Source organism: Leptonychotes weddellii, chromosome 1 (genome assembly GCF_054177405.1).
Source record: "Leptonychotes weddellii isolate Sample4059 chromosome 1, ASM5417740v2, whole genome shotgun sequence".
NCBI classification, from domain to species: Eukaryota; Metazoa; Chordata; class Mammalia; order Carnivora; family Phocidae; genus Leptonychotes; species Leptonychotes weddellii.
In genome coordinates this window covers 142,688,307-142,713,283 of record NC_138369.1, presented here as the reverse complement: position 1 = coordinate 142,713,283, position 24,977 = coordinate 142,688,307, and positions in this window count along the sequence as shown.

Genomic DNA, 24,977 nt, shown 5'->3' with positions numbered 1-24,977 from the left:
TCCCTGGGGAGGAAAGGGAGTCTCCCCAGAACTGCCGCTTTTTGGGTCCCTGCTTGAAGAGCACTGGCCCGACCGTGCCACGGGTTATGGTTTATGGCAACCCCGAGCTGAGAGCCCACTCCTCGCCTCCTTTGCAGCTGGCTTCCCTGCTCTGATACTTGGGAGCTCTGCTGCACTCAGGCACCCCTGGTCTTTCTGTGACCCCAAGGTTCTTGAGACCACACTGTCCTGGTGAGGATTCAACCCCCCACTTAGCTACTGGAGCGATGTCCCTCAGTAGAGCAGACTTCTAAAAGTTCTGATTTTGTGCTCCTCTGCTCTATCACTTGCCAGGATCCGACTTAGAGAGGTTCCCTTCCCTGCGGTCTATCTTCCCAAATAACGCCTCGGATTCACTTCTCCGCATGTCCTACCTTCCAATAAAGTGGTCGCTTTTCTGTTCATAGAATTGCTGCTATTCTTTTCTTCAATCTCCTGTTGAGTTTGTAGGTGTTCAGAATGGTTTGATAACTATGTAGCTAAATTCCTGGGACCAGATAAAATTTAGTCTCGTACTCCTCCGCCATCGTGCTTCTCCCCCTGAAGTGAGTCTCTTGTAGGGAGCATATAGATGTACCTTTTTTTCTAAAAATTCATTCAGCCACTCATTGTCTTTTGATTGTAACATTCTGTCCATTTACATTTAAGGTAATTATTGATAGTTATGTTTTAATCACCAATTTGTTAATTGTTTCCTGGCTGTTTTGTAGATTTCCCTGTTCCTTTCTTCTCTTGCTTTTTTGTCTTCCATGTGTTTTGATAACTTTCTGTAGTGTTATGCTTAGATTTTTTTCTCATTATCTTTTTTGTATTTATTGTAAGTTTTGCTTTAGGGGGCCATGAAGCTCACATACAACAGCGTATATCTATATATCTTTCTGTTTTAAGTTGATACCAATTTAAGTTTCAAGACATTTTAAAACACTGCATTTTTAATACCTCCCATGTTTTATGTTTGTGGTATCACATCTTACACATTTTAATTTTATGTATCCCTTAATTATTGTAGTTATATTTATTTTTGCTACTTTTGTTTTTTGACCTTCGTACTAGCTTTATAAGTGATTAGTCCTCTGCCCTTACTATATGTTTACCTTTAATAGTGAGATTTTTATTTTCATGTTTTTTTGTTATTAATTAGCTCCCTTTTCAGCTTAAAGAAATTATTATTTTTCTTTTTTTATTAAGTTTTTATTTTTAATTCTAGTATAGTTAACATATAGTGTTATATTAGTTTCAGGTATACAGTATAGTTATTCAACAGTTCTATACACTGCTTAGTGCTCATCATGATAAGTGTGCTTTTTTAAATATTTATTTATTTATTTATTTGTTACTTTTTATTTTATTTTATTATGTTATGTTAGTCACCATACAATACATCATTAGTTTTTGATATGGTGAATTACTTTAATATTTCTTATAAGGCAGGTTTAGTGGTAATAAACATTTTTCGCTTTTGCTTGTCTGGAAACCTTTTTATCTGTCCTTCAATTCTGAATAATAACCTTGCTGTGTAGAGTATTCTTGTTTTGAAGTTTTTACCTTTCACCACTTTGAATATGTCATTCTTCTTCCCGCTGGCCTGTAAAGTTTCTGCTGAGAAATCTAGTGGTAGTCTTACGAGTTTTCCTTGTATGTAACTTTTTCTTTTCTTGCTGCTTTTAATATTCCCTCTTTTTCTTTAACTTGACATTTTAATTATAATGTGTCTTCCTGTGGTTCTCTTTGGGCTCATCTAATTTCAAAACTCTCTGGGCTTCCTGTATCTGAATGCCCCCCCCCCTGCCAAGGTTAGGGAACTTTTCAGCCATAATTTCTTTAAGTATGTTTTTTGCTCCTTTTTCTTTCTCTTTTCCCTCTGGGGCTCCTATAATGCAAATGTTAGTTTGCTTGCTCTTGGTCTGTAGTTCCATACGCTATGTTAACTTTTCAAAATTCTTTTTTCTCCTTGCTGCTCTGTTTGGGTGAGTTCCACTTCCCTGTCTTTCAGATCACTGATTATTTCTTCTGCTTCATCTAGTCTGTTGTTTATTCCCTCTACTGTATTTTTCAATTCAGTTATTGTATTCTTTAGCTTTGTGACTTCTGTTTGGTACTTTCTTATATTTTCTATCTTTTTATCGAAGTTCTCAGTGTGTTTATCTATTCTTTTCATGAGTTCAGTAGACATCTTTATGGCCATTATTTTGAACTCTGTATCATGTCCATTACTTACCTTTCTTTCATTAAGGTTTTTTTCCTGGGTTTTTATTTTGTTCTTTCTTTTGGAATATATTCTTCTATTTCCTCATTTTTTTTTTTTAAAGATTTTATTTATTTATTTGAGACAGAGAGAATGAGAGAGACAGAGAGCACATGAGAGGGGGAGGGTCAGAGGGAGAAGCAGGCTCCCTGCCGAGCAGGGAGCCCGATGCGGGACTTGATCCCAGGACTCCAGGATCATGACCTGAGCCGAAGGCAGTCGCTTAACCAACTGAGCCACCCAGGCGCCCCTCCTCATTTTTTTTTTTACTCTGTGTTTGTTTCTATGTATTAGATGAAGAATTTATCTCTCCCAGTCCTGACGGAGTGTCTTGGGTAGGAGATGAACCATAGTGTTGAACCTTGCCGTAGTTCTTGGTTGTCTTTTGAACCTTTGTGATTGTCTAAGCAGCCTGATTTATTATTGATAGATCCCAGTTGTTAAGGGTGTGGCAAGACTTGTGAGTGTTCCAGAGGGAGGTTTCTCAGTCAGCACCTAGATTCAGACTGACTGGAAGCTAGTTCCTCAGGCAGCAGCTTTTGAAGTATGCAAATATATACAGTCCTGTGGGACTACAATTGTAAACCCTGCTAGTCTCCTGACCAGGTGATCTGCAGGTGTTTCCTTGGCAACAGTTGCAAAAAGCAGGGTTTTAGACAAGTATATGAACTGCTTTCTTGGAGGTAGTGGTGAGCTATAGTGAGGCGATGTGAGAGAACAAAATTGCATCCTTTGGTCTTTGTTCCCTGTGAGCGCCTCTGCAATCTCTGGATGCCTGGTAAACTTGATGCTTTCCCTTAGACAAGCTCACAGATAAAGTGAGTAATCCTTTTTCACAGGAAGCCTGTCGGTGTGTTTCAGTCTTCCCTCTGTGCAGTGCCCTGAGGGCGGTAACCTGCCAGGAACTGTCTCTTTGATTGTTTCAGTCCTGTTGGGCTCAGAAATACAGTTGCTCCAGGCACTAGAGCAAGGTGCTCTTGGGGCATCTCCTGTGTGGGTGGTACAGTTGGAACAGCTTTGGTGTGGCAGTGGTAGTAGAGCAGGAGTGTAGCATGCCCACTGGTCCTAGGAGATTAGAGGGTGAGTGCAGCATGGCACCAGCTAGGTCGAGGGAGACCTCAAGAATGTGCTTGCCAGTTCTGCTCTCCCTGGAGCCAGTTCCAACAGGCTCTTGCCCCCCCAGCAAATACTTTAAGGTTTACAAATGGTTCCCATTCACCTGTGGTTTAGGTGCTTTTCAAACTGTTGCTTTTGTGCTGGTTCCCAGGGCAGGCAAGTCTGTGCATAGTCCCTTTAAGAGTGGAATCTTCATTACTTACAGCTCTGTGGTTCTCCTGGATGTAATCTCATGGATTTTGAAAGCCAAACGTTTTGGGGGCTTCTCTCTGGTACTGGTCCCAAGGGTTTGGGTGCCTGATGTGGGGCACAAGTCCCTCAATCTTCAGGGAGAAGGTCTGTGTTTGTGAGATCCCTCCTGATTGTGGCACTTGTGAGTGGGGTTTTGGTGAGACCAGGTCTTTGTCTTCCATACACATCTCTGTGTGACTGTTTTATCCTTTGCTGTGGAAGAGCTGTTCTGCTAGTTTTCAGGTCTTTTTCAGAGGGAATTGCTCCATATGTAGCTGTTGATTTGTTGTGCCCAGTGGAGGAGGTATGTTCAAGGATATTCCTAACACCACCATCATGAACTGCTTCCTTCCTATTACATTCGTTGTTCAAGGTCATTAGTGGCACTCTTAACATCACCCAGCTTTTATTTATTTAGACATAGTTTCCAAAGGTTTCATTGTTGATATCCATTGAATTTTTTACTTGATAGCATTAAAATAATTTAAAACCAGACTTAAAAAACATACACATAAACACACATACATATTGTAGGGAATTTTCATTCTCCAGAAATACTTGAGCACTTTTTGAGACTGTATTGGGGAAAATGACTCTTTATTGCCTGGTTGTTTTAGGAGATAAGAGAGCAGAATGTTGATTGGCTAGTCTAAGTAGCAAACCAGATATGGTTTAAAAAACTGATATATGATGACTCTTCTCCCTAAGAATAATGCATGTAAACACAGAATTTTACATTCAACTTTGATTTAGTCCAGCTTCCTTATTTTACAGGTAGTAAACATGTACAGGGAGAAAAATAAGCTATCTGTTTAAGTAGAGTTAAGTTCTAGTTTATAATGTCTTCTTATCTCCTGGTCACATCCTTCCATGGTGCTATAGGATAGCTAAACAAGAAAGGGGCAAAAGGAAATAAATAGAAGTGAAGTGAACAGACATAAACACGATGCAAACAGAAGCAAAGAAATATTTAACAAAGTTATTTGACTGCCTAAGTGAATGACTAAAGAAGAAGCAATATACATGACAACATGACCAATAAAATAATTGTTTTTTGTACTATAGGTTAAGACCTCCTTAGTAATAATGTTTCAAACAAGAGGCAAGTTCTAATATTATAATAGTTAAAACAAGTGACTTTTAACATATTTATACAGGTAATTTTTAGAAATGAAACATACAAGGGTACTTTGTAGAACTTGAAGGTTAATATATGTAGGTTTGATTATGCCCTGAGTGATACATGTATGTAGTGTTTCTTATAAAAGCACAGATCTATTTTATTTCCTTTAAAATTCAAAATAATAGTCATGCTAAAAGCTATAATAAAAAAATCACATAAAAATACTATCTCTGTTACATGCAGTGTTGGGTCTTCTTATGAACTATTGCAAAAATATAAAATCTCAGTTTATTTTCTTGACTTCAGAAAGTTCTGCTTTGTGGATACCTAAGGTAAATGGATTCCTCTGTCTTGAACCATGTGGTAAGATAATAAAGTGATTGATTTCCATGCCAGGGTCCCAGTTGTCTCTATAACTTACATTTGTTAGGAGCTTCTCAATTATATTTGGTGCATTAAAATTTCCTGGTATCATAATGAATAGTCAATATGCACCTCCCAACAGCTGGTTCGCTTCTTTCAACTGAAATATTGTGGACAGTGTCTTGATTTTTCCTAGACCATCCCATTCTTGGACAATTATCAGTGCTGGTCTCTTCTTGTGTCCTATCCTTAAAACTCTGGATTTGTCTTGAGTGAAGCTTGAACTTATTTTTCCTGACTTTGATTAAATTTTCTTAAGCAGTAACAACTGGGTATTAATAAAGGGTCTCCATTATAGACCATATTCTGTTTTGCAACCAATTGGACAGACAAAATGTCTTTGAAAGGTAAGAGTGAAACATCTAAAAACAGGTTTATATAGCAGTGGTTTGAAGAAAGGAATGAGATCTGATAAGAGAGATTTATCTTGTCTTATCAAAGGAAGGCAATTCTGTTTTCCCCAGATCATCCAACAGTATTTGATGTTTGCATGCCAAAGTTATTACAGAAATCTGATGTTCAGCTACTGGCCTAGGATCAAGTTCATGGACAACTGTTTCTTTTTCTTTTTTTCCTTTTTTTTTTTTTAAGATCTTATGTATTTATTTGACAGAGAGAGACACAGCGAGAGAGGGAACACAGGCAGGGGGGAATGGGAGAGGGAGAAGCAGGCTTCCCACAGAGCAGGGAGCCCAATGCAGGGCTCGATCCCAGGACCCATGGATCATGACCCGAGCTGAAGGCAGATGCTTAACAACTGAGCCACCCAGACCCCCCTCCTTTTTTCCTTTAATGGCGTTATTGGTTTAATGTTCAACTTCTAGGAACACATCAGTTGGTCTTAAGGAAGTCTCATGAGTAATGTCTTTGACAAGAACAGTGTTTAAAAAATGTGCTATCTAATTTGACTGTAGATTATAAGAACACTTTAGCTCTGGAGACAGTTCTTTTTATTCTAGGCTCTGGTCATTTGCCCTCGACTTAATCCTCGTTGTTTCTGTGGGAACAAGTTCATGGACTAGAACTTGGGGAGATCCAGGACTGCCAAGTTTAGGTCAGGGCACAATGTTAGTAGGGTTGTCTGGGAGTGGGAGTGAAAGCAACACATACAATTTATAAAGGCTTCCCCTGTATATCTAGAAAATGCAATCTAAGAAATAATAGCACAACATACAATTTATAAGGGCTTCCCCTGTATATCTAGAAAATGCAATCTAAGAAATAATAGCTCTTGCCTGGAGTTGTCAGCTATCTGTCAGAGAGAGGAATGCAGAGCGTTCAGTTTCTCTTGATTAATTGCACGTTTTTCATTTGCTGTCCTAAAGGACAAAATGGTGTCACTGGCTTCTCAGAAGGAGTTGAAATGTGTTTACAAAGGCTATGAGGTCTAGACTATGTAGATTTTTATAAATTAATAAAATCTTTTAGAAATAATACAACCAATGCATTTTTATTCAAATCTGCTCTGTTTTCAGAACTGTAGGAAAGATAAGGAAGTATGTTTACTAATTTATATAGAAATAAAAGGAAAGATTAATCCCTGGAAACTAACATTAAAGAGCTTGTTAGGGAGAAATAATTCATTCACATTCATTCATTCATTTATTCATCCATTTTGTCGTTCAAGTACCAAAACTCTCTCAAGTACTTCTGATGTATTAGGAATCATATGTGTTGTAGATGCAACTGTAAATAATAAATAAGTGGCACAAATTGTTAAGTGCTCCAGGAGTTCACTTCAAGTTGAGCTGTCTGTGAAAGAAAGAGTACACAGAGAGTGGGAGAGTGAATTTATGAAAGGTAGTGTTGTTGTAGTGAATAGTTATGGTGGCATTATATTTTCACTTGATTTTTTTTTTTTTCCGTCTCATTTCCTTGCTCTAGATGAGCATACATAAAGGAGAAGCACAGAGAACTAAATTAAAAAATGTGTAAGAAGCTTTAAGCTAGTCTGTTTCTGCCATGGAAGAGATGTATCATGTATAATGGATTTATTATGCTGTACAGAATCTGGTTGACTTTGCAAGTGGATAGAAATAGCAGTTGTCACATCTCCACTCCCCTCTCAACTCTTTCCCTTTCTTGAATAAATGGAAGTGTTTGTTTATGCTCATCTGCTAAAATTTAACAACTAAGAATATGCTGGAACATCAGCAATTTTTGCCCTGGCAAAGTGCATTCTGTGAGTGACCCTGTTGACAAACCTGTATTGTCCTAACTGTAGCACAGCTTGCATTTGTCACAGGTGAATGGGCTCAATTAGCAAGAGAAAGACAGTGTTTCAATCATTAAAAAAAAAAAGGAAAAGACAAAGAAGAAAACATTTTCTTTATGAGATCTGAAAGAGAGGTGACATTGTAAGCATATAGGTTTTTTGGGGGGCTTTTCAAAGGAAGCAACTAAGCAAAAAAACACATTATTTGGCATTGGCAAAGTGATTTGAAACAAAACTTCAGGGAAGAATTCTCAAAGGGAGTCAGGTTTTTCATGGATATTAAATGTGTTCATATACCTCCTAAACTTACCTGCTTCCTGTTCTGCTTATTAAAATCCTAGGAGAAATATTGGGCATTTGCTGTGATTTATATAATGAAGAAGATAACCCCAGTTTTGCCTGAACTTATGCAATTTGGGAAGAGAGATTACTTCTTTGAGTTTGTGGGATAATTCTCAGTGCAGTGCAAAAAGAAGCTTTTTAGGTAGTATCATGATGGGTTGAAAGTCTCAGCCTACCACTAACTGGTTAGGTGAACTATGTGGGCTTTGACTGTAGTGAGGAATATACATTCCCAAATTGTTGTGAATGAAATTAAATAGAACTGTGGAAGCAGCATGATAGACACCTCAATATTAGAAAAGGGATAAATTGGCATTTAAAATGAAAATCTGATGATATAGTTTCTCAAGAGGAGTTGAGTATTAAACTTACTATTAAATTATGAAGAACAAGAAAAGGTCAGTGTTCTAGATAGTAGTATAGAGTTAGATGAAAAGAGAAAAAAAAACTGAGGACACCGAAGTGGAGACTGTGGAACCACATTTCAAGAAGTACCCAGCTCTTCTTGTTTCTCTGCCGCCTCTAATTCATTTGTCCATTTTTAACTCAGTTAAATAATGAGGCTTCACTTAACTCCCCCTTAATGTCAGGAAACAGAGTAGGTGTTGGTGATACAATAATAAATAAGATATAAACCTATCCAAAGAAATGTTGATCTACTATCAGATATAGGTATTTAAACAAAGAACTGCAGATAATGTTAAGATAGGTTGGATTCTACAGGTAAGTAAAAGTAGATTAGGAGCAGAAAGAACAGGGTGGATAACTTTGCATACATCCAAATGGTAAATTGTGTTGATCAGGCAACAGCTATTACCCCCTTCAGAGGAGGAGTTCTGCATGGAGGGCAGCAAAGAGCTTTAACAGTGCTGCCACGAGGAGCAGCAGTCCCCGATGTCAGCCCACTGCATGGTTTGCAGATGTTGGGTAAGGAAGACACGACTCGCACAAACACTAGAATGAACAACACTTTACTCATAAAGAGAAGAGGCAGAGCAAGATCAGCTTCAACTATGAGTGTCCATCCGCCATTACCAGTGGGTCTCACCCACAGCAGATGCAAGGAGATGGTCTGCATGCATCTCTCTGTACTGCAGGTGAATTCTATTCTCTCCCCACCTACTGGGAACAGATATGGAGTGGGTACCATATGGCACCATATGACACCTGTGCTTAAGCAGAACAAAGAAATACACAAGTCTGGAATAGGGGAAGATATTTCCAAGCAAACAGATGTGTCCAGCACAGGCTGTGAAGGCTCTTTATTTCTTTGCAAGGAAATGTTCCAGGCTCAGGGCCACTTTTATGCAACTGTGCAAGGGGCAACAAGCTGTATGCAACTGCCTTTCCCACCAAGTAGAAACGTGTGTGGTGGACAAAATGGAGAAGTGGTGTTAGGGAAAAGAAAGAGCGTATGCAAAGTAGAAGAGTGAAATAGCAGAGCTTGTTTATTTGGGGGCCTGTGCATGGTATTGTTTGTTTGTTTATTTCCCACATACAAAGTGTACAGTTGCTTTAAAAATTACAAGAAAAAATGTCAGGGTAGGAGGGCAAGATAAGGACCAATGTATAAGGAATTGGTCTTAAGTAGTTACTAACAGTCAGCTGAATTTTTGGTTATCTGGTAATCAAAACATACAGGGCAATGTGGTAAGTTTTGTGCCATCCACTGTCCTCCCAAGAGACAATTTTAGTTTCCTCAGAAGAGAAAGCCCTTTGCTTAAGGAGGAGAAGGGGATGTCTCTGTTATGTTTATTTATTGATCTGATTATTGATTAATTATTGATTGATTATTGATTTACTGGTTCTCTCCATCTGATTGGTGGGAATGTGAATTATGTGGTCCCACCTCCTCTCACCAAGCTAATCATATAATTTCTTCTAGGAATTTGATTTTTAAAACAGGTGATATGAAGTGGCTCATTAATACTGATTAATTCTGTGTCAGAATCAGAAAATGACACTTCAATGTGTCCATGCTATTCAGATCCCTAGACTCCTCTTTCATGAGATTTGACTGCTCGACTCTTTCTTCCATTCTGTGAACTCTTCACTGCGTGTGCTTCTGATAAGTACTCCACCATCCAACTTCCTTACCTGGAATTAGTTTCACTTATTTTTAATGAAGCAACATGAACCTTCTGATTTAGTGAAAAATGACTTTACTACTCATGACACAGAAACATCATGAATATCCTATTTGTGTCAATTTACCTTGCCCCTCAAGTCCCACAGAGGCAACATGATGTACCTAGTTAGATGCTACAGACAGAATGGATGTATGTCACCACTGAGTTACCCTGAGTACAGGGAACCTGAAGATTTTATGATAGGCAGCAAACAAACTTGCCTCTGCTCTGGAGAGAGACATTATCTTCCAAGGCTGTTCACTATAGGCATACCTCAGAAATATTGTAGATTAAGATCAGACTGCCACAATAAAGCAAATATGACAATAAAGCCAGTCAGATGAATTTCTTTGTTTCCTGGTGCATATAAAAGTTATGTTTATACTACAGTGTAGTCTATTAAGTGTGTAAAGGTGTTATATAAAAAAATGTACAGACCTTAATTAAAAAATACTTTATTCCTAAAAAATGCTAACATCATCTGAGCTTTTAGCGAGTTGTCATCTTTTTGCTGGTGGAGGGTCTTGCCTTGATGTTGATGGCTGCTGACTGATCAGGGTGGTAGTTGCTGAAGGTTGGGGTGGTTGTGGCAGTTTCTTAAGACAACAGTGAAGTTTGCCATGCTGACTGAGTCTTCCTTTCACAAATGATTTCTCTGTAGCATGTGGAGCTGTTGGATAGCATTTCATTCTCAGTAGAACTTGTTTCAGAATTGGAGTCAGTCCTCTCAAACCCTGTCACTGCTTTATCAGCTCACTTATATAATACTCTAAATCCTTTGTTGTTATTTCAGTAATCTTCACAACATCTTCACCAGGAGTAGAGTCCATCTCAGGAAACAACTTTTTTTGCTCATCCATAAGAAGCAACTCCTCGTCCATTAAAGTTGTATCATGAGATTGCAGTAATTCAGTCACATCTTCAGGCTCCACTTCTAATTCTAGTTCTCTTTTTTCTACCACACCTGCCATGACTTCCTCCACTCAAGTATTGAACCCCTCCAGGTCATCTATGAGGGTTGAAATCAACTTATTAAGAACTGCTGTTAATGTTGATATTTTCACCTCTTCCAGTGAATTACGAATGTTCTTAATTGCATTTGGAATGGTGAATCCTTTCCAGCAGGTTTTCAATGTACTTTGCCCAGGTCCATCAGAGGAATCACTGTCCATGGTAGCTGTAGTCTTAAAAAATGTATTTCTTAAATAATAAGGCTTGAAAGCCAAAATTATTCCTTGATCCATGGGCTGCAGAATGGATGTTGTGTTAACAGGTATGAGAACAACATAATTCTTATTGTCCATTTCCATCAGAGCTCTTGGGTGATCAGGTGCATTGTCAGTAAACAGTCATATTTTGGAAAGGAATCATTTTTCTGAGCAGTAGGTCTTAATAGTTGGATTAAAATACTCAGTAAACCATGATGTAAACAAATGTGCTGTCATCCAGGCTTTGTTCCATTACCAAAGCACAGCAGAGTAGATTTAACGTAATTCTTTTTTTTTTTTTTTAAAGATTTTATTTATTTATTTGAGAGAGAATGAGAGAGAGCACATGAGAGGGGGGAGGGTCAGAGGGAGAAGCAGACTCCCTGCCGAGCAGGGAGCCCGATGCGGGACTTGATCCAGGGACTCCAGGATCATGACCTGAGCCGAAGGCAGTCGCTTAACCAACTGAGCCACCCAGGCGCCCAGATTTAACGTAATTCTTAAGAGCCCTAGGATTTTTGGAGGGATAAGGGAGCATGGGCTTCAACTTTAAGTCACTCAGCTGCATTAGCCTCTAACCAGAGTCAGCCAGTTCTTTGAAGCTTTGAAGCAGGCATTGACTTCTCTTATCTAGCTATTGGAAGTCCTAGATGACATCTTCCAATACAAGGCTGTTTCATCTACATTGAAAATCTTTTACTTAGTATAGCCACCTTCATGAATTATCTTCTCTATATCTTCTGGAGAACTTGCTGCAGATTCTACATCAGCATTTGCTGCTTCACCTTGCACTTTTATGTTATGGAGACAGCTTCTTAAACCTCATGAACCAACTTTTTCTAGCTTCAGGCTTTTCTTTTTTTTTTTTTTTTTAAGCTTCAGGCTTTTCTTCTGCAGCTTCCTCACCTCTCTCAGGCTACATAGACTTGAAGAGAGTTAGGGCTTTGCTCTGGATTGCTGTAGCTGGTTTGATCTCCTATCCAGGCCACTAAAACTTTCTCCATATCATTAATAAGGCTGTTTTATTTTCTTAACATTTGTGTTTTCCTGGAGTGGCACTTTTAATTTCCTTCAAGAAATTTTCCTTTGCATTCAAACTTGAGTAACTATTTGGCACAAGTGGCCTAGCTTTCAGCCTGTCTTGGCTTCCAACATGCCTTCCTCATTAAGTTTAATCATTCTAGCTTTTGACTTAAAGTGAGAGACATGTGACTATTCCTTTCACATGAACACTTAGAAGACATTGTAGGGTTATTAAATGACCTAATTTCAGTATTGTTGTGTCTCAGGGAATAGGGAGTCATGAGGAGAGGGTGAGAGATGGGGAATAGCTGGTCAGTGGAGCAGGCAGGACACACACAATATTTATAAAGTTTGCTGTCTTATATTGGGTGTGGTTCGTGGCTCTCCAAAACGATTACAATAGTAACGTTAAACATCACTGATTATAGATCACCATAATAAATAATAATGAAAAAGTTTGAAATATTGTGAGAGTTACTAAAATAGGACACAGAAACATGAAGTGAGCAAATGCTATTGGAAAAATGGCACCGATAGACTTAATAGACTCAGGGTTGCCAAAAGCTTTCAGCTTGTGGCAAATGGACTATCTGCTAAGCACAATAAGGTGAAGTGCAGTGGTATGCCTGTGTGCAAACATCTTTGAGAAAAATGCCCATATGAAAAGTCAGTTGGGTCCTCTGCTCATACGATGTGCAGAACATGAAAGACCCATGAAGAATTACCTCTCTACATGGTTTTTGTTAGGACTTTGAGATGTTTAATGGCCACTTTTATATAAACTCACACCATTTTAAACACTACTTGCATTTTCCCAACATTATGCTATTCCTGATTCACTGATATTGTCCCTCAGATTCAGTGATGCACTTAGTGAAAATTGGGCTCCAAGTGTCAACCTTCCCTTCTCTGTTCTGTTCTACAGTTGTTATTATTATTGTTGCTATTATTTGCTCAGCCACCCCATGAACTACTACAAAATTATTGGATAAACAAACTGAGGGTTCTAGAGGGGAGTGGGTGGGAGGATGGGTTAGTCTGGTGATGGGTATTAAAGAGGGCACGTTCTGTATGGAGCACTGGGTGTTATACACAAACAATGAATCATGGAACACTACATCAAAAACTTATGATGTAATGTATGGTGATTAACATAACAATAAAAAAAGACAGTAAATGAAAGATGGGTCAGCAGACTATATTAAATAAGAATAGTTTAAATAGCCATAGTTATGAAATAACTGAAAATATTTTTTTTTAATACTAATGTATTTAAGTTACAGTATCCAACAATTCATTATTAGGAAGTTACTTTGTTTAAGACTGTATTGCTGATATATATTGATCTTTAAGAAACAGAACCTACCCTCAAGAAATTCACATCTAGAGTGGAAGGCGATACACATATACAAAAATTAAAATACAATATGGTGCTGAGTTCATTTAAAAAGAATACAGATAATGTGTATCCTTGAAGAGTTTATAGGAGACTTTTCTTTCTGATGAGGGGGATATTGGAAAAGAATATTTGAAAAATGTGTACAATTTTTATGTCTAGAAATTGAGTGTGGGTGAAAGGAGAGGGAAGGAGTGTCCAGTTTATCGGGAAGATGTGAACACTGGCAAGGAGACAGGGAAACAGTATATGTGGTGAAGAGCAAGTGGTTATGGTTTGGCTCTAGAAGAACAGAGTGAAGGCTGTAAAGGTACTGGAGGACTTCGAATGTTATTTGTAGAACTTTGGGTAGAAATGGTGGGATCAGTGGGAGAGCCATGGCTGTTGAACATGAAGTGGAAAAAATATGAAAATGTAAAAACTCAGTGAGAACTTTGCAAAATTTAGGATAAAAAATGAAGCAGAATGGGTCTCTATAGTCAGTCTTAATCCATACTCTTCTCTCCCAGTGGGATCCCCAAACCTGAGAAAACAGAGTGGTATCTCTGCCTCAGACCTCTTCATTTATTTTACACTCTATGCACCCATCCTTCCTCCTTAGGTTGGTCCATGTGAAAGGGACTTCTGGCCATCACACGGCTTGCCTCTTGCAACAGTTCAGGCACAAGCCTCTTTTACCCTCTTTACTATTCCTGGGAGCAAAGGTAGTACCTGTGTGGATGGGGGGAGGTCAGGCCCAGCCTCAGCAAAAGCCTGGGGCCCTAGTAAATGTGTTATCTTTGTTTCAATCCTCCATAGTATTCTTTCCCCATCTGTATAATTTACTTACAATAGGAATAAATTAAGTTGCTCAGTGATCTCCTGGGTTGTGGGAGAAGATGGGACAGGGATCAAGACCTGGGTAGGGAGGGCAGATTGTCAAGGCAGGGTCAACTGTCTGGATCCTCTTGAATGTGGATCCATGAACATCTGCTGCCTGGAGGAGGCCCTGTGTTTGCCCTTGGCCTGAACTTCACCTTTTTCAGCCTTGTTGAAGGCAGAGGCAAGAGAAGATGAGTTTGTTCATAGCATTTTTTTTTTTTTTAATGAGGAGAATGAACTTGTTTTCTGGCTTCACTGAGAAGGTCCCACCTTATACCCAATACACTATTTTTATCTTGTGCTAGAATAATACATTAGAAGAAAAATATCTAAAATACTTGAATAAGCTTGTAGTATAACAGTAATGCTATTGTCAGTATCTGCTCTTCAGCCTGATGTGATTCATTCATATAATATTCTAATGTCATTTTAGTCCTTTGTAATTTTTGAAAATAAATTTTTTCCTTTTTATTTCAAAAAAGTATAGAAAAGAAAAATTTGAAAGGGTAAAGTAATTAAGTAGGATAAAATTGCATGCAAAAGAGACTTATTACAGAATAATGCAAGTGACTGTGTTTAAGATAAATGCATTTAACTATATTTGATAATGAAATTGATTAAATTGCATTATTCTACAATAATACATGTCAATAAATTTTCAATATATAATCATTTGCAATAATCCATATTTAATATGTCGATATATTGTTATAATTACTGTTCAACAAAATATACATTAAAATTAAACTTAGGGTTTCATCATCAGAAGTTTCAATGAATGATCTTAAATATGATGCCTAGTAAAATCAGCAGGCTGGGAAAAACATGTTTGAAGTGTGTGTGTATGTGTGTTTGTGTATAGGCGTGTGTGTGTGTGTGTGTGTGTGGTTTCTAAATGGAGTAATTATAAAATAGGAAGCACATACATGCAGAGTATTCAAGTCCTTGGTTGATAAACATATCAGCCCATGGATTATGATCTTCCAAAATGAATATTGAGGAATAAACTTAACATATATTGAATAGGAGATTCAATACAGTTTTATTAAAACTGAATCTGTGCTCATTTTTCCCTATACTCATCAATCAATTAGTTCTTTTTCTTTCATTTATCTGCCAATGGGATCTATTCTGTATCTGAGATGCAGATATAAAGAGATACAAGATAAGTCTCTTTAAGTTGAAACTAATATTCTTGTGGGAGGTGCAATTAGTAAATAAGTTTACAAGTATTTAATGCCATTCAGAAAGTATAAGTTTGGTGAAGAAAAAAACACAGAGTAAAAAAGTAGAACATAAAAAAGAAGTTTAATTTTTTAGGTAGTATGTCAGGCAAAGTCTTTCTGAGGAAGTAATACTTGAACAGAGGCCTGAATGAAGTGAAGGAGCAAGCCAAGTGAAGTACTGAAAGAAAAGAGTTCAAGCCAGAGCCTGGAGTGAAGCAAACAAGGAGAGAGTGATAAGTGAATTCATAGAGCTAAGCGTAATCAAATCACAGAGGTCCTTGTAAATGAGGGATGGATTTTGGAATTCTGATTATGATGGAAAGCCGTTACAGAATTTTGAACAGGAGAATGATAGATAGTTGATGCTTGAATAATGTGGTGGTTAGGGGCATCTACCCCTGTACAGTCAAAAATCCATGTATAACATTTGACTCCCCCAGAACTTAACTAATAGCCTATTGTTGATCAGTAGTCTTACTGATAGCATAAGCAGTCAATTAACATATATTTTGTATGTTGTATGTATTATATGCATATGTATGTATTCTTACAATAAAGTAAGCTAGAGAACAGAAAATGTTATCAAGAAAATCATAAAGAAGAGAAAATACATTCACAGTACTGTATTGTAAAAAATTGTGTATAAGTGGACCCACACAGTTCAAACACATGTTGTTCAAGGACAAACTGTAATTCTGTTTACATTTTAAATTTGTCAATTTGATAGCACAATGGAGAATAGAATGCAGGAGGGTAAGCAAATATAAGGAAACAAGTGATGAAGCTAACAAAGTAATTTAGACAAGAAGTATGTAAGGTTTGGGCCAAGTTGGAACGGGAAATAGTGAAAAATGGTAATACCAATAGAATTTGTTTATGATCTGGATGTGTATGTGATGGAAAGAGAAGAAATAAAAGATGAGCCTTGGATTTTTGCCTTGAGCAACTGTGTAAATGGCAAAACCATTTATCTAGATGAGAAAAATTGGGGAAATAGCAGTTAAAGGAGAGAATAAAAAAATCTGATGTGGATAGGTTAAATATCCTATGAGTATTAGATTTCAAGTGGTGATGTTAAGGAGACAACTAGATATATGAGTTGAGAATTGAAAGGAGAGATTCAGGCCAAAGGTACCAATTTGGGAGTCATAAACATATAGATGATTTTTAAAGCCAATGTGCTGGATGAGATCACCAGGAGAGGAAGTGTGATTAGGGAAAAGGGCCATGAACTGAGTCTGGAGTCACTGTGACATTAAGTGGTGTAATATAGCAATGAAGACCAAAAAGGAGCAACAAAAATAACAAGGGAATGGAGGAAATGTATTGTCCTAGGCCTGGGGTTGGCAAACTAAAGCTCTCATAGAAATCCTGTCTGCTCTCTGTTTTATATGACTATCAAGCAAAGAATGGGTTTTACATTTTTAAATGGTTGAAAAACATTAAAAGAACAATAATGTTTTCTGAGACATGACATTTATACACAATTCAAATGTCAGTATCTGTGAATAAAGTTTTACTGGAACACAGCCATGCCTCTCCTTCTTCTTCTTCTTCTTCTTTTTTTTTTTTTTTTGAAGATTTTATTTATTTATTTGACAGAGAGACACAGTCAGAGAGGGAACACAAGCAGGGGGAGTGGTAGAGGGAGAAGCAGGCCCCCCGCTAAGCAGGGAGCCCGATGTGGGGCTCGGTGTCAGGACCCTGGGACCATGACCTGAGCCAAAGGCAGACGTTTAACGACTGAGCCACCCAGGCGTGCCAGCCATGCCTCTTCATTTACATTTTTGTCTATGATTACTATTGTGCTACAGTAATATAGTTGAATAGTTGTAGCAAAAACCATGTGGTCCATGAAACCAAAAATATTTACTGTGTGACTTCATAGTAAAAATTTGCTAATCTTTCTAATCACTCAGAGAAGAGATTAAGAATGATTCTCTTAATCACCATGGTTCAGGAAGGAGGAGGTAATCAAATGCATTAAATTTTGCTACAAGGTCAAGCTAGGGGAGGGGAGAGTTGATCCTTGGGTTTGGCAAGATAGAAATAATTGATGGTCATGTCAAGAATGGGTTCAGGAGGAGGAAGGAAGATGGCGGTGGAGTAGTAGGACCGTAGGCTTGATGGTCATGTCAAGAATGGATTCAGGAGGAGGAAGGAAGATGGCGGTGGAGTAGTAGGACCATAGGCTTGCCTCGTCCTACAAATGCTACTAGAGAACTATCAAATCATCCTAAATACTCTAGAAATCAAGCTGAAGACTGGCAGAGCTAAAGGTAGAGAAGAGGCCACACTGCAGAAGGTAGGAAGTGTAGAGATGTGGTTTGGGAGAGAAACAGATTGTGGCCACTGCAGGGGGGAGGAAGCCTTAGTAGTGGAGAAGGGTGAGAGACATACTAGTACATAGGGGAGCATGTAGGGAAAATGAATCCCCATAGCAGTTGGCTTGGAAAGGAGAGGGCTTGCATTTCATAAGTTCTTACAATCAGCTGAGCTTAAAGTTTGGAGTTTTAAAGGTCAGTGTGCTTGGCTGTGGGAGAGCTTGGAGGGCATTGGGGCTTCTCTTGGAGAGAAGGCAGGGCAAAGAGCCCTCAGACATACAGTGTGGAAATAGCAATCTGAAGATTGCCTAGGGTACACAATGGGAAGATTAGTTTCTTACCTTGGAGCATGTATGAGAGAGGCAGCATTCATGAAGTGACTCCTCTGGGAACAAAGGAACTAGCAGGTGCCATTTCCTTCCCCTGCCTCCCAGCATAAACACAGCCACCTGCAGGAACCAGCACAGTGCAGACACTTGCTACTTAATATGCATGCACCAACCCCAGGTGGAATCGCCCTTCCCAGTCATGCTTGCCTCAGACCCAATGTGGCGGGTTCCCTCCCCCAGAGACAGGCCCAAATCCCTGCTATCACTTCATCTCCCAAACCAGGAGTTTCGCAAGGCCTCAGTTCTGGTGGCGGCAGTGACAGGTCTCATTTCACAAGTAGACCAGAGCACACCCAGTTAAAATGTGCCACATTCAGGACAGGGACCAAATACTGCCCACAACAGGCAAAGAGAGCCTCTGCAGGTGACTGGCCTGAAGGATATATTAGCCAGTACACAACAGCAAAGGACGCACACACGTTGGAGACACTCCCAGAAGCACCAGGCGCGGGTGAACAGGGGATACTACATGGCAGGGCACTGCAGGACTTCTTCATAAAGCCATTACCCTCAAGAACAGGAGATGTAGCTCACTTTCCTAACACAGAGAAGCAGGCACAAGAGACAGACAAAATGAGAAGACAGGAATTTGTCCCAAATGAAAGAACAGGACAAGGCCATGGCTGGAGATCTAAGAGAAACAGATATAAATAACATGCCTGATGGAGAATTTAAAGCAGTGATCATAAGGATACTCACAGGACTTGAGAAAAGAGTGGAAGACATGACCAAGACCCTTAACACAGAGGTAAAGGAATAACATAGAGATAAAGGGCTCAATAAATGAAATGAGAAACAGCTTGATGGAATGAACAGCAGGGTAGAAGAAGCAGAGAATGAATTAATGGCCTAGAAGAGTAATGGAAAGTAAGCTGAACAAAAGAAAAAATAATTATGCAAAATGAGAATAGGTTTAGGGAACTCAGTGACACCATTAAACGTAATAACATTCATATTATAGGAGTCCCAGAAGAGAGTAAAGGGGGCAGAGAATTTATGTGAAGAAATAATAGCTGAAAACTTCCCTGAGCTGGGGAAGGAAACAGATATCCAAATCCAGGACCACAGAGAACTCCCAACAGAATCAACAAAAGCAGATCCATACCAAAGCAATCTTGAAAAAGAAAAATAAAGCTGGAGGCATCACAGTTTCGGATTTCAAGTTATATTATAAAGCTGTAGTTATCAACTCAGTATGTTAATGGCACAAAAATAGACACATAGATCAATGGTACAGATTAGAAAACCCAGAAATAAGCCCATAATTATATGGTTAATTAATGTTCAACAAAGCAGGAAAGAATATCCAGTGGTAAAAAGTCTCTTCAACAAGTGGTCTTGGGAAAACTGGCCAGCAACATGCAAAAGAATGAAACTGAACCACTTTCTTACACCATACACACATATAAATTCTAAGGGGATGAAAGACCTAAATGTGAGACCTGAAACCATAAAACCCTACAAGAGAGCATAGGCAGTAATTTCTTTAACATTGACCGTACCAGCTTTTTTTCTAGATCAGTCCTCTGAGGCAAGGGAAATGAAAGCAAAAATAAACTATTGGGACATCAAAATTAAAAAGCTTCTGCCCAGCAAGGGAAACAATCACCAAAACTAAAAGGCAACCTACAGAATGGGAGAAGATATTTGCAAATCACATATCTGATAAAGGGTTAGTATCCAAAATATATAAAGAACTTATGCAACTTAACACCTAAAAAACAAGTGATCCAATTAAGAGTGGGCAGAAGACATGAAGAGACATTTCTCCAGAGAAGACATACAGATGGTCCACAGACACATGAAAAGATGTTCATCATCACTAATCATCAGGGAAATGCAAATCAAAACTATGATGAGATATCTCCTCACACCTGTCAGAATGGCTAAAATAAAAACACAAGAAACAACAGATGTTGGCAAGGATGTGGAGAAAAAGGAATCCTCGTGTACTGTTGATGAGAATGCAAACTAGGTGCAGCCACTGTGGAAAACGGTATGGAGGTTTCCAAAAAGTTAAAAATAGAACTACCCTCTGATCCAGCAATTGTACTACTGGGTATTTACCCAATGAATACAGAAACACTAATTCAAAGGGATACATGCACCCCTACATATATAGCAGCATTATTTACAATAGCCAAACTATGGACACAGTTCAAGTGTCCATCGATAGACAATGGATAAAGAAGATGTGGTATATGTATACAAGAGAATATGACTCAGCCATAAAAGAGGGTGAAATCTTTATATTTGCAAAAACATGAATGGAGGAGCTAGAGAGTATAATGCTAAATGAATTAAGTCAGAGGAAGACAAATACCACATGATTTCATTCATATGTGAAATTTAAGAAACAAAACCAAATGAGCAAAAGAAAAATAAAAGAGGGAGAAACCAAGAAACAGACTCTTAACTGTAGAGAACAAACTGATGGTTACCAGAGGGGAAGGGGGTCAGGGATGGGTGCAATAGGTGATGGGGATTAAGGAGTGATGTGATGATCACTGGGTGTTCAGGAGACTAGAGAGGAAAAGCCTAATTGGAGTGGATTGATGAGAGGATAGAAATACAGAAATTAAAGGTAGAAAATTCAAAGGAATAAAAGGAACACCCAACACTCTTTCAAGGACATCCCTATAAACATTAACAGAAATGTAGCAACTAGAAGGGACTTGGATTCAGGGAAGATGTACTGCAGCATAATGTATAACTGTGAAGCATGTTCTCTTTTATTATAGCCTTTTACTTTAAATACTTTTTACAACAGTCTTGCCAGTCATGCCCATTATATAGTGGAAAAGGCATGTCTTGAAAAATATATAATTGTAATTTGTGGGAAGCTGAGTAGTTGTCAGAACTTACTGGGATAAGTATTACAGACATCTAAAAAATTAGCTAAAGCATAAAACAAACAAAAAAAATTTAGAAAAACATTTGTAGGGACGCCTGGGTGGCTTAGTTGGTTAAGTGTCCAACTCTTGATTTTGGCTCAGGTCATGATCTCAGGGTTGTGAGATGGAGGCCCGCATAGGGCTCCACAATGGGTGTGGAGCCTGCTTAAGATTCTCTCTGCCCCTCCTCCCCCAAAAAGAGAAACATTTGTGGATGCAGTTAGATTGCAAATCTTCCCTATACTGTAATGTACTAAATTTTGTGTAAAAATTATCTTGGGGGAAATTTTCATTGACCTAGTAAATACCTTTCAATTATTGTTCTATGGATATATTCAAATGTGATAAAGGTAGAGAACAAAATATCCGTGATAAATAGAAAGATGCATTTTCTCTGTCATCATCGTAAACTAAAGCTGATTCAACTAAATGAATGGTAGTTGTCAAGCAAAGAAACAATAACCATCATTTTTGTTTAATATAGAGCTTACTCCCATCAGTAAAATGGTTTCACTTAATTTATTTATAAATCACAAGCTAAGTGGAGGTATATGGATTTATGCATATGATCTCTCACTCTTGAGGATCAATGGAAAGAAAAGGAATATAATGATTCAGTTACCAAGCACATTCTGTGACCTTACAGGTTTAAAAATTCTGTCCAGGTACTGCAAAGTCTTTAATAATAACGTCTATTGATGACCGCCACGTAATAAATGTCTAGGATCCTTGGAATTTCAGTAAGAGTCTAATAAGAAGTGAAGTTGTGAACTTGAACCTCTATGATGTATAGAGATATCTAGACTTTAAGTACAGCCTTTGGGGGAAGAGCATTATAGGATTGAAGCTGTCAGAAGAGATCAAGCACTGCCTAATGAACAAAAAAAGCTCTGCTAAAGCTGACACAGATTAAGTGTCTAGGAACAGTACACTCTTCCACAATAACTTGAGCCAAAAAAGCAGAAGTAGATAATATAAAGAAGTTAAATGTAAAATGAAACTGGCTTATAGTAACTAGAACTTTTGCATTATCACCAAATATTTATTGAGTGACTACTTGAATAAGGTACATTGGTTGCAAATAATGAAATTGCACTGTCTCTTCTCTAGGTGATGTGACAATCCAGTTAGGCTGCTAACATGCTTAAATATATCAAGAAAAAGAACCAAGGCCCATATTAAAGGTCAAAAGAAAATTCTATGTCTCGTTGTGAGGGTAAACCTTGAATACAGACTTTGGTATTTTATGTTTTTCTCAATGTCATATCCTCCTCTTGGTTCCTGAAAAAATATCACCACCTTCTTCTGAGGACCTCACCCTTCTCTTAAATGTGATATCAGGTGGGGCTGCAACTCCGTGAACTGTGCCCTTTCTTATCACCCTCCGAGTCACAGGAGATGAATTTGACCTATTATTTATTTGATCACAGTGACTGAGCTAGTTAGAATCCTTTTTGAGCCAGTTAAGATTCTTCCTGGGATTTTATATGCAAAAGTTGGTGACAAAAATTTCTTTCTCTGGCTTATAATCTAGGATGATATAAAGTTGGAGTTACTTCTGGTCATACACTACCCATCTGCTCTCTTGCCAGAAGCCATCTGAAGTAGGAGAAAATAGTCAAAACCCAGAGAGCAGCCAGGATGAGAGAGTGAAAGATCAGAGAGCGTCATTTTGGCCCTTGGATCCATGCTGTCCTTCCCAGTTACATGAGCCAATATCTCTCCCACTCCTCTCTCTCTCTCTCTCTCTTTTTTTTTTCATAAGCTAGTTGCAGTTGAGTCCTGACTAACATAGGCAGTAATCCACTAGTAGCTTAGTTAAAATTATGATGAATAATGCAGAAGTAAAAAGAGGTAGCATACAATGATTTGATACTCTGAATGATCCTATTAAGCTAGATGCAAGTTTCTCAAAAAAGAGAATGTTTCAATCATCTTAAAACCTAAGGGGAATTTTTAAAATGCCATTTAAAAAAACCGCTTCATTATATGAATGAGTAAAGTCAAGGAAGACCAGTGTATCACCTAAGGTTAAACAGCAAGTCACTGGAAGACCTGAAACCCAGATCCTCTGCTTATAGTTCAATGACCTTTCCCCTATGTTGCTATGCCAGTGATGAATTTCATCGTCTGGGAAACTCTGTTGGTATTGCAATTGCAGTTATGTCTGGACAAAATAAATCATTATAACAATAAATTCAATATCTAGATTACTGAAGGGCAAAAAACAGAGAAAGTCCTCTTTAGTGGACTTGTCTCATAAATATAGGACAACAGGAGAGTGGGGAAAAGTGGTTTGATGGAAAGAATATCTTGGATGTGGATATTTATCAGTTGCAAAAAAAAAAAGTGACATTCACTTTTTCTGACATTCAGCTCTTCATTTGGTCCTATTGTTTCTGTTGAAAGCTATGGATGACAAATAGTCTTATCCATAAAATGTTCTGCCAGTTTCTGGGTCACTGAACCTCAGTATTGTTCAGTCAGTCACATTAAGGGAAAAGGAGTCCCTTTATAAGGCTGATCTGGCTTAATGTACTTATTAAGGTAATTTGAAAACTCACAGTTTGTTTCTCTTGAGATAGCTGGTTGAAACATGAGAGATGTAATGCAAAACTTGATCACAGACAGTGGGAAAGTGACCACAATGATTAAAATACTTGCACAGTAAACTCTACAAATGTTATGTGACAGATTTTAAACCACCATGGAATTGTGCTTAGTTAGAAATGGGTTTTTATCAAATAGCTACCTCCTCATGCAACTGGGGATAATGAATGAGACTTCTATATTCCTTGCCAGATTCACAGTTGAAATAGTAGACTTGGGGATCCATTGGGAAGGAGAACGACTTTCTCTTAACACCCTCTTGTACTTTTCTTCTAAATGCTTGGTCTCCAACCACTCCCACCCTGACACTAAGATGGGCAGAGGCTGAACTACTCAAGTGTGCCATGAGCAAGATGGCAGGGGCAGGCAGCTGGAGTAAGAACATTAGTACTGAATCCAGAATTTCCATCCCTTTCTCACCAGTGCCTCATGGGCTATGTCTGCCCAGAGGAGAACAGAACATGGCCCGGGGGAGAAGCTTCTTTATTTTCTCCGCATTAGGGAAGAGACAAATAGGGTTGGATGATGTTAAGAAAAAACTTAAAAAGAGTCTGGGTAGGATATAGGAAAGATGGAAGCAAGTTGGGAGAGAGTAATTAGCTTAAAGGAATTTTACCTTTTAGAAATAGGAGGTTCATTCTTGATGCCTGTCAGATTACCTCCTATATTGAATTCATCAAGTCCTGTCTTCTCTCCTAAACCCCTCTGTCCATTTCTTTTAACCACATTTGCAGTTGCCCAGTCCATGGTACCGGGCCACCCTCTCTCTTGTGTGGATGGCTGCTGAAGCCTCATGGCTGGCTTTCCTGTTTCTATGCCTGCTGCCATACAGTTAGTGGAATGTGCTGGAGCTGCCTTGTTTGGGCTCTCAAGAGCCAGTTGTGCACATCACCTTCCAACTCCACCTCCACCTTGGTAGCTTGAAATTGGCCATGGTGGGAATATTGACAGCACAGATATTGGTATATATTCATATTCATATTATTATTATATTTAATATTTACATTTTAATATTATATATTATTAATTAGTATATTATAATGTATATTATAAATAATATATAAATTAGGACTTTTTAATCTATATTTTCCAGAGAGCTAATTGTTAAACATGTACTGGCACCCCACAGACTACAATTCATTCTCCATATAGCTGCAAAAGTGATATTTTAAAAATATAAATA